We start from the raw sequence: 12,763 nt of genomic DNA, 5'->3' as shown, positions 1-12,763 counted from the left end.
TTCAGTTCAGCTCCTTGGTTACTCTAAGAAAAGTTAGATGGTTTCCCCATAAAGGGTTATAGAATTTGGACTGTGGTCCTTGTCCACTTCTATTCTGGTTTTTATTCCCTTTATAATAAACAGACTTGAAATATGATGGACAATTCTCAAATGAATGTTTGTCTCCACAGTATATGCAGGAAATAACGTCAAATTGACTTGGTGGCTAAGCTGCAACATTTTTTAAACTGTTAGTAGAAAAAATTTTAAGCATTGAAGATACCTAGGCTATAAGTGAAGTGAGAGTATCCATTTCACGCACTCCTACTACTCATCTTCCTAAAGCTACTCGATTGGTTGGCCATTGGTAGCTGTTACTAGCTATTCTCTCTATGATTTCATAAGCCTCATTATAAGAATTAGAAAGGAGAGCACCATTCGTAGAAGCATCTACCACCATTCTAGTATGTGTGTTGAGAACATTATAAAATGCCTCCAGCTGAATGCAATGTCGGATCCCGTGGTGAGGGCCTTTGCATAGTAGCTCTTTAAATCTTTCTCATGCCTCGTATAAGTATTCGTCATCCACTTGCTAAAAAGTGGTCATCTCGTTTTGCAACTTAGCATTTTTACTAGGTGGGAAATACTTAATAAGGAAGCGTTCTGCTAATTCTTGCCATGTAGAAATTGAGCTTGGTGGCAATGAATTAAGCCATGCTCGTGCTCTATCTTAAAACGAGTATGAAAACAACTTCAATCTCAATGCGTCTTTGGTTAAACCAGCTATCTTGAAGGAATCACTCACCTCCATGAATAGTCGAAGGTGAAGATGTGGATCTTTTGTGGGCATTCCACTAAACTGGCCCACTATCTGAAGCATAGGCTTCAATTCTAATTGTGGTGCCTCGATCTCCAGTTTCCTAATTCTCGAATTAAGCTCATTAAAAAGAGGCACAACATACTGCCTTATAACTCGATCCCTATCATCAGTAATAAGGATTAGATTACGAGCATATGCGACTCCATTCCTTTGAACTTTATTTTGATTTTTAGGGTCCATTTCTACGACTTGTCTTTGGGCTAGTCTTCATCGTCTTATTTGTCTAAATGTTTGCTCGATTTTAGGGTCTACAAGGAGTAAATCAATAATTCGATTAATGTTCATAAACACTTAAAAAGGAAACCACAAACAAAATAAATCATTAATTAAATAAAAATAAATAAACCAATTTGTAAGAAATTATTTCACAAATAATGATTAAATTAACAGTCCCCAGCAATGGCGTGAAAAACTTGGTTCTCAACGGAGTGTGCAAGTATACATAGTCGTTAGCAAGTAATAAGTAAGAAGAGTATTGTCTCCATAAGGACTATGTTTAAATCAGTGATGTATAAGCTTAAACAATTAATTGTAAAATTATAATTAACAAATTGATGTAAAAAATCAATAAATTTGGATAGTGATGATTAGATTAATTAAATGTAAGAATGATCCCTAATGCAATTTCTAATCTAAATGCAATTTACCTAAGTGTATGAATGAAGGCTTTAGCAACAAAAAAATCAACATTAAATGGGCTAGGATAATTATATTAATCAAATCAACTTACTTTCATCATGCTAACATGTTCAGAATTACTTCCATGGGAACTCAATCTCTTATGGGTTTGGAAACCAAATTAAGTCCTCTCGAATCTTTTACTTAGTTAAATATGCATATTACTGATCATATTAGACTAAGGGTTTCTTAGCATTTATCCAAGGTCACAGGGACATTTACATTTGCAATAGTTTAATTACATAAATCTAAAAACCATGCAAGATAATAGAGCTACCTAAAGATATTATGAACCTTAACTTAGTTGGTTTTAATGACCTAAATTAAGCATTGCACTTTTCAATAAGCATCTACTAGCCATCATCTGGTTAGGATCGCTCAGCTAATCTGAGTGCACCCAATCATGTATGAATGAAATGCATCATGATATTAATTGAAAACATAATTGACTGAAGCACAAAACATGTTAACATGAATTAAATAAATCTTATTAAATTAATATAATCATCCTAGTGGATAGGAATTAAATATTTATATTTGATGTCAAAAACATAAAACACAAAGAAAACATGTTTAAAATAAATGACAAGAGGAAAGAGTTTGCTCAATTTAGTAGCCTTTCGGATCTATTTTGATTGAAGCGCTCATTCGTTCTGATTAAAGCTTCTTTTGCTAAGGGTTTTGAAGGTAGCTAGATAAAGAGTGCTTTTGACAAAGCTTTTGAGGCTAAATATGGGAGAGGGGATGGGGGCTATGCAACAGGAAAGGGGAAAAGAAATTGAGAGAAAAATAATGTGATCGAGAGAGGAATGTTGAGTGATGAGGGATTAGGGATGATTTAAAAGTGAGGAATGACAAGGTATTTATAGGTGAAGGTAAGGGCTTGAGTTTACTAAAAATAGGTTTAAATTTTATTCTTTCCCTCTCTCATGTGGCCGGCCATGGTTCAAGGAAAAGGGATGACCAAGTCTTCTCAATTTGAAATTGAATTTCAAGCTAAAAATAACTATAGAGTGGACGGTTTCAACAAGAAAGTTGTTGGGCTGAATTTTTATTATTTTCCAACTATAGGGACCTTCAATTAAATATCCCAAAACACATTTTGGGCAGCCAAAATCAAGTGCCGAAACTGAGCTTTTAATTCCCTTTGTTGGACAGTTCTTTCAGTACAATAACTTAGTAGACATGTCCATCTTTTATCACATTCTTTACTGGTAAAGTAGTCAACCCTATGCCCAAAATTGCATGGTACTGCTTTCCACATGGATAATTTGTGCATGGCCATTTTTTATTTATTTAAATCATATCTCCAATAGACCTCCTACATAGTGAAAAATACATACATTAATAAATTAACATGAATTAATATAAAATATGCATGAAAATCATGTAATTAGCATAATTTCACATACTTTCTAAATTCATGTCTAAAATTTCTAATTAAGTAAAATTCACTTCTTTCAATAATAATTACTCGAGATAAACATAATAATTAAGTATAAAGGTGGTAAAAGCATATAGAAAAACCCTATATAATTTCAAGTTTACAATAAGCTAGAATAATTACAACTTTTTAGTTAATTAATTATTTATCATGTTTAATAATGTCTTAGAAAAATTCCATGGCAACTCGATCATTTATGAACTTGGAATCTAAATCAAAAGCTCTTCCGAGATCTTAGATTTGTCACTTAGAAAAATGTCATTATTATTTTAGTTTCTTTTCTGTGTATATAAATAAACTGTTTTATAATAATGTCCTGAGAATAATATGATTATTCTTAAAAGGTCCTTAGTCGAGTATTATTGTGGGCTTGGACAACAATAATGCATTAAGACTAACGTGTAGTTTATTGATGACAAAGTGTTGTCATTGACATGGGATGTCACATGGGTATATGTGTTAGAGAACGACATATTGGATAGACCCGCTATGAGTATGTTTCTTGGATTTTTATGTAATAGTCACAACATTACTCATAGCGATTACTATGTATAAAATCCTCAGACTTGAGATCATCATTATCCCAACATCGTGAGTCGTATATTTTGATACAGTCAAACTTCCACCGTAACTGGTTGTCCTATAAAGGCTTATGTTGGATATACCACAATCTATGTAGTGGGATATGGTTAATCAATATAGGATTTGTCCCTCCTACATAATGGGAGCAATATCTTAGGCCACTTGATTGAGTTAGACAAGAAATGCATGGCCATACTCGAATAAGTTGATATGAGATATCATACTAATTTGTCTATCATAGTCTACTTAGGATATCAAGAAACATTAGATGGACTATGCAAGTGTGACTATTCCATGACTTGTTTCATTTCTAGATATAAAGGATGAAAGGATTTAATACTTGAAAGGTTAATCACAGAGAGGTTATGTCGAATCATGGCTTCTTGTAACTTAGGTAGCAATGATGCATTGCTAGATGCCACTTATTGCTTGTAATATTAGAATCATTCTAGTATTACTGCTAACGGTACAAGAACCTACGGGGTCACACCCTATGGTTGAAACAAATGGAATCCAAACATAGTTGGTATTATTTTTAGTTGTCACGTGAATTAAATTGATTATAGAATTAATTAAATTGGGCAGTTAAATATCGAACGAATTATATGTACAAGTATGTTGTACACATAATGAGAACATGGTTAAATTAATATATATGAATTTGATTTGTATAAAATTTAACTAAACATAATTTACCAAAATCCTTATTATAATTATTGTAATTATAATTTACGATCGAATATTATTATAATTATTGTAATTGTAATTTTTTTCGGTCAAACATTATTATAATTATGGTAATTATAATTATAATATTCGGTTAATTATTAAAATATCAATTATTCCCGAATTAGAAAATATAGGGTTTTTAAGAAAACCTAATATACCATAAATAAAAAAGAGTGAGGTTTAGCAGCTGTTATAAAGTGAATTATCTCTGAAAATTTTAAAGAGTTCTTGCCATTCGTTGTCACATCGGGCGGATTACGTAGAGGCAGAAACTATTCGTAGCGGCTTGAAATTGATATACATTTGTGTAATCAATTTCACAATAGTTTTCGTTGATTTTCAGACAATTAAAGGTAATCGTTCATACCCTTCTCACCTCGATTCATTCCTCGTGCATGAATTCCTGGTTTGGATCATCATAATATTTTTTTTTCTGCTGCACCACGAGGTGTCCCAATGACCCAACATTCTAAACATCATTACAAATAAAAAGGTTGTTGCTAATATGTAGACAAGCCTTTAGGAGCCGAAGTTAGTAGATTTCAGTTTTAGTTCGTTTTATCTTCAGTTTTTACAAACTTTTTTCTTTTCGACTAGGTTCAGTTTGAACACAAGTCTTTTCTATTAAAGTATTCAATAGATTATTTTATTATCCTTTTACAAACATCAAGATTAGTTAACGATCAAGAGATTACACAACTCCGAGCACATCCGATTCAATCAATTGAACAATTTCTTAACCTTTTCTTTTACTTTATTTACTTGTGTTTTCTACATGTTTAAATTAAATCTAAGAGTTATGGCATCCAGATCCAAGAGAGGCTAAATCTCTAAAGAGATTAACGAGTGAATGCGGGAGTAGTTAACAGAGGAATACGGGTTTCCATAAGAATTAACTGGTCTTAAACTATGTGTGCCTAAACCCTAGGATTGATGACCTTAGGAAGTAATCTAGGTTAAACGAGGCCAAGAGATAAGTTTGTCGAGTAAATCAAAGTTTATCCCGGCGGAGAAAGTGAGGTTGGGAGATAAGTGAGCATCTGTCAATTAGTTAATTAGTAGAGGTTGGAAGGTAATTCTAGTTAATTCCATTTAAACCCAAATTATGATGTTAACTACAACCACTGAAACGAGTTAATCTTCTACATGTTAACCTGATTTAGTTGTTTGTCTATTTTCCATTTATTTAATTTAGTTTATGTTTGTTATCTATTTATTATTTATCTTAATATAAGTTTTAATTACGACTGTTTAGACTTGTTATTGTAGAAGTAAATTTAGGATTTAATTCGTCCTCCCTTGGATACGATACTCAGAATACTTCTTGTGTTCCATTCTAACACTTTACTATATTTCAATTTGAACCGTATACTTGTGAACATCGCTTACTTAATTTTATATTTCTGGTGTGGTATTTTCTAGTCAAACGTTCACACATTTGGTGACAGTCAACAGTTTTCCTTGAAGTGCTCTTTTTTACTCTAGAAGAAGCATTTAGACTTAGATAAGTATTTAGGCTTTTTGATTCTTTTCCTTTCCACTTGTAGTGGCCCAAAGACATTAGCCTTGCCTTTCTTAGTATGCTTTTCCTTCCTTTTTAAGGAAGAAGCGACAACTATATTTTTTTCTACTGTTCGGACCGGCTGACTGTCATTCAACATCAACTCATAAGATTGTAACTCCTTCATGAGTTATGTAAGTGTTAGGTTTTTGTTTCCAAGGTTATATGTGGCCCGAAAGCCAGTAAAGTCCTTGGACAAGCTTTTGAACACCATTTCAATTTGAGTATTTTGGTCCAAATTGGCCTCATTGTCCACGGCATCGATAAAGTATCCTATAAGATGATGGAAGCTTATTTGCTGAATTGAAAATAAAGTCTGTCTTGATTAATTAAATAAAAGAGACACAATTCGTAAATGCTAAACTGTTAGAGAAAATAAAGCTTACTCAGTGTGGCAACAATGAGAGTTTCAGCATCAGTGTGAATAATTGCTTTTGATTTCACAATCAAATTTGTGTACCTTACAATATTGAAATGAATAAATTGATTCTGCATGAAGCTCATGATGGTTCTTTTGCTATGCATCCTAGTGGTATGAAAATGTATCATGACTTACGATAATCATATTGGTGGTTAGGTATGAAAAGAGAAATCATCCAATATGTTGCTAAATGCTTAATTTGCCAGCGAGTAAAAGTTGAACATCAAGTTCCCATGAGGTTGCTTCAACTTATTTCAAGTCCTGAATGGAAATGAGAACGAATTGGTATGGATTTTGTTATTGGCTTGCCAATTTCATTGAACAAAAGAACTGTTATTTAGGTTATAGTGGATTCGCGAGATAACAAAACTTCACAGTGTACCTATGTCTATTATCTCGGATCGAGATCCTCATTTCACTTCGAGATTCTGGAAACAATTGCATGAATCTTTAGGTATGAGGTTGAATTTCGACATAACTTTTCGTCCACAGTCAAACGACCAATTAGAACGTGTTATTCAATTGTTGGAAGATATGCTTCGAGACTATGTCATTGAACTAAAGGCTAGTTGAGAATGTTACTTACCTCAGGATGAATTTGTTTATAATAATACTTTCTAATCAAGCATCCAAATGGGTCCATATGAAGTTTTGTATAGCTGATGATGTAGAACACCATTGTGTTTGTTAGACTTAATCGAGAGAAAGATGGTAGGACTGGAATTGGTGCAAGAAACTAAAGATAAGGTGAATTTAATAAAAGTCATATTAAAAATAGCTTTTGATAGGAAAAATTCATATGTTGATCTAAAATGGATGGAAATTGAATATGCTATAGGCGATAAAGTAATCCTAAAACTCTCTCAGTGGAAGAAAATTTTGCACTTTGGTCGTAAAGGGAAGCTAAGTCCTAAATATATCGGGTTGTATGAAATCATCAATGAAGTAGGGTCAGTTGCCTACCATTTAACCCTACCATCAAAGTTGCGAAAGATCCATAATGTATTTCATGTATTAATGCTTCGAAGGTATCGATCAGATCCTTCTCATATGATTCTTATAGAAGCAATTGAGGTGCAACATGTCAAACAAAGAAGAGCTAGTAGAAATCTTGGCTTGAGAAGTAAAAGAGTTGAAAAACAAGCACGTGCCAGTGGTAAAAGTCCTATGGCACAGTTATAGTGTAAAAGAAGCTACCAGGGAATTGAAAGAGATGATAAGATCTCAGTATCCCCATCTCTTTTCAAGTAAATTTTGAGGATGAAATTTCTTAAGTGGAGGAGAATTGTAATAACTCGAATTTTAGTTGTAACACCTCTAACCTGTCTCCGTCGTCGGATTAGGATTATAGAGTATTACGACACATATCAAAACAATTTAAATCATTAAACTATTCATTTATTAATTTAAATAAATACAATCGAATCTGCATTTCATTCATAGAAAAATAACATTTACGGGCCTTGAAATGAGCTTACGGGCCCTAAAAATAGTTTGAGAACAATTAAGGACTAATTTGAATCAAAACAAAAAAAATATGAAAAAGTTTTGAAAATTTTGGAAATAGGGGTCACACGGCTGTGTGGCCAGGCTGTGTGACAAAGCCCAGTCCATGTGGCTACTCCACATGTCCGTGTGCTCAAACCATGTAACTAACTGTGACCGTGTAAAAAAATCATGCACTTAAAATTAATAAGGCACACAGTGTGACAACCTGTGTCCCAAGTCGTGTGCACATTAAAAAGCTTCCAAAACAAGACAAACTTTCATCCAAAACTTAGGTACTAAGCCAAATCAAAATCAACCATTTCCATAATTTAAAAACACATTTAAACACGCCTAAAACAAGCCAAAACATTCAACCTAAGTGACTAATCAATGTGTCCTCATTGACACCACAATTCAATTATCAACCTCAACTTACATATCACACCAAACTAATTTGCATTCAAGTTCATAAGTTCATATATAAAACTTATGCCAAACTTACCATTTCTTCTTATTCATTCACATTCATGCATACCATGATTCAAACACTTACAAAAGGTTTATATCAAATGACAAAACAACTTTATATGAACATATTCACACTAAGATTACAGGCACATACACAAGCAAGCGAATACCAAGCTTAAGCATCTTTGCATCAATCTCATATATAACACATGTAGTAAATATTTAAAACATATACAAAACACACCTATTACATGCCATATAACCCAAAATAAACATATTAAAATCTACCAAAATGTATTTGGATAGTGTGATCTTCAAGCTGATCCAACCACTCGACTCCACAAAAGGTTATCTACAAAAAACATGAAAAATGACACGAGTAAGCTTCAATAGAGCTTAGTAAGTTCAACGGTTGAAACAATAAAACTTATCGTATAAATATATCTATTTCATTAACAAGATTAACAAATAATAAATCCTTTCAATCACAGTCACTCAACAGGTGAGTTTATACATGTACATATACAAGTTGCAAAATATATTCAATCACACGAGATCATTCAATATCAAGTCACGATACACATTCAGAAGACCATGTAGACACTTATAAGATTTAATAACACGTCATGTAACCATTGGAAACCTACCCAATGAATGGTATAAACGGATTCAGATACGCAGTAAATCCAGAACACACTAGAACGCTCAAATGAGCAAAGCTAACCGAAAACACACCTGGGCACCAAGTGCCAAGCCCGTAGGCTTTACATTTGCCCCTAGAAACACATCAAAATCACTATAAATATAACACGATAGTCCACAACAAATGCTGGACACTGGTATGTTCAGTGGAAAGTAACAAATCAAAAGTCAACGTTTAATCGCAAGTTAACCCCATACCACGCGCAATATAACTTATTGGCATGCTAATTGTATCCTATCATACGTTCATCTGGACTTCATATATCATCGAATTAATAATATTTAAATCATTTACTTTCTCGACTCACATCAAATTATAATAATTCAATTGTGTCTAAATTATCCAACAACCACAACACAATATCAAAATAACATTTCAATTTATATTAACTAAACCGTACGAACTTACTAGTGCTAAACTACAGAGACAGTGAAAGTTTAAAGACTATTCAACAGCTTTCCTTTTTCCTAGTTATCTACTTGTTCTTGATCTATAAAATAGTTTATTTCAATTTATTAGCTTCAATTTCATTTAATACTCAATTTAGTACATATTTCATCCTATTTACAACTTTTCACTTTTATCCCAAACTTTTACACTTTATTCAATTTAATCCCTAAGACTAAAACAATATTATTTTCATAATTAAAAATTTATTCCCATTGAACCGAATTTATAACAACTCCAAATTAGTCTTTACATGCTAAAATTTCAAGAGAAAAAAATTTCATATTTTCATTATTTTCAATTAAATTCCTAGACATAAAACATACCAAATTACTTTACTAACTAACTCAAAATCACCATTAAGCTTCCAACCCAAGTATACACATCAAGAAAACTTCAAGAACATCAATGGTAATTTTTCTAAACTTTGACAGTTTCACAAAATAATCCTTGTACTAGCTAGGTTAAGCTACAACGATATCAAAAACATAAAAATCACTACAAACAAATCTAAATTTCATAACATGCAATTGAAAATGCTTTGGTCAAAAGTTTGCTTCTCCTTAGCTATGGTGTTTCGGTTCCAAAGTGAAAAGAAAGATAAAGATCATGATTATTTCATCTTTTGTTTATTTTAATTTGTTTATTAACTAAATTACAAGATTGCTCTTTATATAAAAATAAAAATAATTAAATTTCATGTCAACATCCACCAAATCGTCCACTAAAAATGAAATAGGTAAATTTACCACCTAAGGCCCTCAAGTCAAATTTCTAAAACCATTTATTACCTTTAGCTAATAGAACTAACTTTGGTAGGTTTTACAATTTAGTCCTTTTTTAATTAACCAATCAAACATCAAAATTTCTAAACCAAATTTTATATGACACTAATGAACTCATAAATATTAAATAATTAATATTTACAGACTCAGATGTCAGAATTGTGGTCCTGAAACCATTATTTTCGACACTATTAGAAAACGAGCTATTACATTAGTGGTGTAAAAAATGTGGTTTTAGAACCGGTTTCCATAAACTGAGTCCGTAAGGATGAAATATAAGGATTTATGAAGTTAGTATGAAATATAGTGAAGTTCGGGTTAAGTAATTTAACCAAGAAGTTAGTTAATTAAAGCTTAGTGTTTAAATTATAAAAGTCTAATCGTTATTGAGTTTTAATTTAGAAAAGGCTTGGGGACCTAGATAGGAATTATTCAAAGGACCAAAATGGTTATTTAACCAATGTTTAATATGAGTTAGTGGATGATGATGATTATACCCACTTAGTTTAAATTAATAGTTAAATTAATATTATAAAACATAATTAATCTAATTAGTCAAGATTAACTAAAGGCTAATTCTAGTATATATATCATTATAATGGAAAGAAAGTTTATATTATCATCTTCTTTCACCGTCCAAAGAAAGAAAAGAGGAGAAAAACTCCATTTTTACGGTTCATTCGGCCATACCAAAATTACCAAGGTAATCAAGCCATTTTTTATCAAATTTTTATAGATTCTTAATTATGGGAGATTTAGCTAGGCCATGTATCAATTTGTTCAATTGTTAAGTTTTTAACAAGTGTCCATTATAGAGAAATTAATGAATTAGGCTTGAAATTGATAGATATCAAGCTTAGATCATGATAAATACTAAATTGTAAAGCTAATTAAGCTTGTTTGATAATATTGAAACATTAGGGACTAAAGTGAATAAATTGAAAACTATCAAGAGATTATGTTGTAAATAGAAAGTATAAGGTCCCTAATGAAAGAATGTAAAATTAGATTTTGATTCGATGCTAAATATTGAAGAATATGCATATCCCGAGTCAATGACTAAACTAAACAAAATGTAAAATATGTTTCACTTTGTATTTGAATGTTAGATAGATGTAAACTGATATTTTTCTATTATTTAATTATTGAATGTAACTCAAGATGACGTTGGGTCATCGAGAGGGAAAGGAAAGACAAGAGTCGTTGTCGAGTAATGACGATTTCACTTTGTACTTTTATGATTCAAGTTCAATTCGTAAAAACAAATATATATATATATATATGCAGACATATACATATGTTGACATGAGACTACTTATTAAGATAAGTATATTGCTATTGCATGATTCGGTTAATACATGATGACATCGACTATTGAAAAATTGGACTAAATTGGATATAATAGAAATAAGTATGTTATAAATTGATATATGATTCACAATATGAATTTATGATGAAAATGATATGGAATTGTGATATTGATTATGTGATGACAAATAAATAGACATTGGATACCCTATTAATTATTCGAGTAGAGCCAAATATAGTTGGCTTGCCATAGGATTAAATTGTGTACGGGTTTATCTTCGGCTCATCTGATGATGCACTTATGTGCCAATATATTTGTTTCTGCTCATCCGATGATGCACTTCGGTGCTAGATTGATGTGTTGGTTGGTTGATCTGTATATTTGTCTTGAGTCTGAGTTCGGTTAATAGGAATTGTAAAATATAAACTCAATAAATGATATTGAATTGAATTGATATGATGAAAAAGAACTATATATGCATATATAAAAATCATGATAGAGAAAACATGTGAAATAACATATGAATCGATTACTACGAGCCCTGAGGGTTGGTATGGAAACAGAATGAATCAACAAATCCGAGAATGAGATGAGTTAAAGAAATGAGAAATTGGTATGTATGAAATGAAGATATATGTACCTTATTGTTGAATGGTATGGGATGATAAGTTTTAAAGCAAATGTTCAATGAATTGGTATATAAAATGGCTATTTGCATACATCATATTTTAATGGAAACTCTTGACATGAATGGAACGTGAATTGGCTAAATGTTGTACTTGAATTGATTGTATTCATTTGGTTAATGCTAATGTTATATTGACTTGAATCATGAAAGTACCACTGAGCTTTATTGCTCATCGCACAGTTTGTTTATTTTTTGCGCATGTATCGGTAGATCTCGAAGTCTTGAGAGGTGAAGCAACATCCGAATCGTTGATAGTCGAATCAGAAATGTTTGTACTATTCTTTAAATTTCAATAGATTGCATCTACCTAGAATTAAACCAATTTAAAGTTGTAAATGGTCAACTAGGTATTTTGGTTAGTGAATGTTAGCTAGAATTGACTTATGAATTGTTTAAAACATGTATATAAGTGTTTTAAAGATTTTAAAGAGTTGAGATGTTCAAATAATCATCATTTAAGTTGAATAGAATTGCATATCGGGTCCTTAGACCATTGCTATTGTATAATTTCACAGGATGAATCAAATGAAGTAAACTTTAAGGGAGTTTGCCCTCAAAGTCATGACACAACCCTGTTGATGCTGTGACACCAACTCCTGAC

The 12,763-nt window shown here is 31.7% G+C and overlaps 1 non-coding gene across 1 annotated transcript; it reads left to right on the top strand.

Annotated features, from left to right (window-relative positions):
* The first annotated feature begins 494 nt into the window (after positions 1-494).
* On the top strand, positions 495-600 carry LOC121215811 (small nucleolar RNA R71). The gene has a single exon (XR_005911784.1). It is a non-coding gene; the product is annotated as a small nucleolar RNA R71 (small nucleolar RNA).
* Positions 601-12,763: the final 12,163 nt, after the last annotated feature.

Source organism: Gossypium hirsutum, chromosome D03 (assembly GCF_007990345.1).
Source record: "Gossypium hirsutum isolate 1008001.06 chromosome D03, Gossypium_hirsutum_v2.1, whole genome shotgun sequence".
Taxonomy (NCBI): Eukaryota; Viridiplantae; Streptophyta; class Magnoliopsida; order Malvales; family Malvaceae; genus Gossypium; species Gossypium hirsutum.
The sequence above is the reverse complement of the archived record's forward strand: the minus strand, read 5'-3'. Positions and strand labels throughout refer to the sequence as shown.